Source organism: Hemiscyllium ocellatum, unplaced genomic scaffold (assembly GCF_020745735.1).
Source record: "Hemiscyllium ocellatum isolate sHemOce1 unplaced genomic scaffold, sHemOce1.pat.X.cur. scaffold_532_pat_ctg1, whole genome shotgun sequence".
In the NCBI taxonomy this organism is placed as follows: domain Eukaryota; kingdom Metazoa; phylum Chordata; class Chondrichthyes; order Orectolobiformes; family Hemiscylliidae; genus Hemiscyllium; species Hemiscyllium ocellatum.
The window spans coordinates 202459-206343 of record NW_026869102.1 but is presented as its reverse complement, the minus strand read 5'-3'; positions in this window follow the sequence as shown (position 1 = coordinate 206343).

The window sequence follows — 3885 nt, the reverse complement described above, 5'->3', positions numbered from 1 at the left end:
TACAGGGTAATCGCGGGGGGGGGGAGGGGGGGGGGGCCGGAGGGCGTTGTCGATAACGTCCCTCACATCATTGCATTCTGTGTTTGTGAAGACGCTGAGGGATTTTTAAAAAAAAAACAAATAAACCTCTCCTCTGACCGGTGTTTTAGTGTGAGAATCTTTCCACTTCAACTTGAAGAGGCATCACTTCTTTCAGCATCAGGAACATTCCACTGTAGAACAGGCCACAGAGGACTGGCCTTCTGAAGGAACTAATCCACTGTCCCGAACTCTGACCCATCGTCCAGGTAACAGCTTCCAGGTCCCAACCACTCTTCCATGTGTCAGCAATGTGTGTCCCTCTACTCCCTCGGTCTCTCTCTGTCTCCCTGACCCACTCTTTCTCTCTCCCTGTCCCTCTCTCCTGCTCTATCTCTCCTCCTCAATCTCTCTCTCCCCCGTCCCTCTCTATCTCTCCTCCTCAATCTCTCCACTCCCCGACCCTCTCTTTCTCTCTCCCTGCCCCTCTCTCCTCCTCAATCTCTCCCCCCCGACCCACTCTTTCTCTCTCCCTGCCCCTCTCTCCTGCTCTATCTCTCCCCCCATCCCTCTCTTTCTCTCTCCCTGTCCCTCTCTCCTCCTCAATCTCTCCACTCCCCGACCCTCTCTTTCTCTCTCCCTGTCCCTCTCTCCTGCTCTATCTCTCTCTCCCCCCGTCCCTCTCTATCTCTCCTCCTCAATCTCTCCACTCCCCGACCCTCTCTTTCTCTCTCCCTGCCCCTCTCTCCTCCTCAATCTCTCCCCCCCGACCCACTCTTTCTCTCTCCCTGCCCCTCTCTCCTGCTCTATCTCTCCCCCCATCCCTCTCTTTCTCTCTCCCTGTTCCTCTCTTCCCCTTTCTCTCCTGTTCTATCTCCTCCCTCTCTCTTTATCCCTGTCCCCCTCCTCCTCTCTTTCCCCCCCTCACCCTCCTGTTCTACCTCTCCCCATCAGTCACTCTCTCTCTCCCTGTCCCTCTCTTTCTCTCCCCCTTTCTCTCTCTCCCTGTCTTCACCTTCCCCCTGCCCCAGTCTCTGTCTGTCTCCCTTTCCCTGTCTCTATCTCTCAAACTATTGGCTTCCCCACTGTCACTGACCCACACGTGACTCCAGACCATGAGGATGTGGGTGACTCTGACACGGACCAGGGAGGCAGGCGGGCAGACGTGGTTTTAATACGAGTTGGGGATGGTGCCTGGTGGGTATCCTGGATTCAGCCGGAGCCCAGCCCATTCCCCCTGACCGTGCCCGGTGCTCATTACCAACATCCCCGGAACCTGATCCCAGACCAGCAGAGCTTTCTCTGACCCTGGCGAGTGTGGAATTTCATGTCAACCGTGAGGTTGGGGAGGAGGGGGGGTCGGGGGGGGGGGGGTGTGTGGCAGGATTGGATAAATCGAGGAGTCAGCGGGAATCGAGAGGAAGTGCTGGGGCTGGAGTGAGATGTATCGCGGAGGAGGAGGATGCCTGTTGGAGTGTGTGTCCAGGATTATCACTGGCCGTCCATCATATCCTGAAGTTCAAATTTGTTCACCCAGTGAGTAGTCAGTCTGGAATATGCTGCCTAGAAACGTTGTAGAGGCATGTTTATTGGATAGAAATATTGTGGAGGGATATGGCTCAGGGAGGGGTGGGGGTGGGTGGAGGCAAAGCAAGAAATGTGTGCTCGGTGTTTATGGACCAGGCCAGCTCCTCTCAAAGCATTTGAAGAGGTTTGACCTTTTTATTTAAAAGGCAGATGTTCAGGGGGTGATGCAGCTGGTCCAGTCACTTAGCTCGAAGCAAATACAATTTACTTACACCTCACAGCGGTTGAAACGGGACAAGAGGAAACAGCATTTTCAATAACAACTTTTGAAAGTGCAACTTGCGCAATATCGCAAGGAGCTGTTACAATCCCCGCAAATGCATTCCTCAGCAAAAGGTAAATTCAAACAGGTTCTTACAGGCAGCAGAGATTTCAGCAGCTTGGAGCACACTGCATGGAACCTTTCTGACTGTAGCTGTTTCTCTAAGTCCCCAGCAGTTTCTGACCGCCTGCTAACTAGGGAAACGAAAAGCAGGGCTGGGAGACCTGATCGCTCCCCTGTCATTGTTTAAAGTTGATGTTTCCAGACATATCTGCCTTTACCACCCCAGTTGGGGAAAAAACACCAAGGGGCACCATCATCAAACAGGTAATGATCTGGTGCAGGCATGATAGACCGAATAGCCAGCATTATACCCCTCTGATCACCAAAGCACGAGTCCGGAGCAGGACAGAATACTTCCCAGTTGCCTGAATGGTTACAGCTTCTAAAACACTGCTCTTCCCTGTTTTGGTTTGAAGCTATGAGCTAAAGGTGACTGCCGGAGTGTGGGAACAGCTCGATCTTAAAACGACAAAGCTTTTTTTCCTTGGTGCAGTCAGGGCTGGACGTCAATTGCAGGTTGGTACCTGATCAGAGTTGGGCAGGCACTTTGCCACTGGGGTTTAAACGGAGAGCAGAATTTGTTCATCTGCACACCATTCACCTTCCTGATTTGGAAATATACCAATAGTTCCTTCATGCTGCCTGGTCAAAAACCTGGCGTTCCCTCCCTGAGGATACTGTGGGTCTCCCAACAGCACACAGACTGCAGCAGTTCCAGAAGGCAGCTCACCCCCACCTTCTCAAGGGGGTAATTTACAACAGATACACAGGCCAGGCACTTGTGGTGAGACCATGGATTGTTTAGGATTATATTCACTGGAGTGGAGCAGAGTAAGGAGGTGACCTGATGGGAACTTATGACATTCTAACAGGAGACATTAAGTGAATGTTTTGCGTCAGTTTTTACTGTTGAGAAAGGAATGGAGGTTAGAGAGCCTGGGGAAATAACTATTGATGTTTTGAAAACGGTTCACATTACAGAAGAGGAAGTAATGTGTAACATAGAAATAGATTAGTTTATATGACCTGACCAAGTGTATCCCAGGACGTTGTCGGAGGTTAGGGAGGAAATTGCAGGGCTCCTAGTCCACAAACACAGGTGAAGGACTGGAGGGTGGCATAGTTTAAGAGAGCCTGTAAGGAGAAGTCTAGGGACTGTAGATCTGTGAGTCTGACACCAGCAGGGGGTAAGTTGTTGGAGGTGATTCTGAGAGATAGGATTTACTTGCATTCGGAGAGGCTGGGACTGACTAGGGAGAGTTGGCAATATTTTTTGTGTTGGAAATCATGTCTCACAGAGCAGGAGATGTTACTTACTTGGATTCTAGTAAAGCCTTCGACAAGGTCCTGCATGTTAGACTAGTTAGTAAAGTTAGATCACATGAGATTCGGGGGGGGGGGGGGGGGTGCTTGCCAACTGAGTTGACAGTAGGAGCCAGAGGGTGATGATGGAGGGTTGTTTTTCAGACTGGAGGCCTGTGACCAGCAATGTTCCACAAGGATCGGGTCCATTGGTGTTTGTCATTTATATAAATGATTTGGATGAGAATATTGGAGGCACGGTTAGTTTGTTTGCAGATAACACCAAGAACGACAGGTTAGTGGACAGTGAAGAAGGTTATCTCAGATTACAAAGGGATCTCAAGCAACTGGGTGATGGAGTTTAGTTCAGATAAATGTGAGCTAATGCATTTTGGTAAAACAAAAGCAGGGATTATACAATTAGTGTGGTTAGAGATCTTGAACAGACACTTCAGGGTTTGACATTTGTGTCACAGAGTGAAGGCATTGAGCATGCATTCCTTCATAATTCAGACCTTTGAGTATAAGAGTTGGGACATCATATTAATATTGTATAGGACATTAGTGAGACCTCTTTTAGAACACTGTGTATAATTCTGGTCACCCTGCTATAGAAAGGATGCAGCTAAATTTGGGAGAGTTCAAAACTAGGG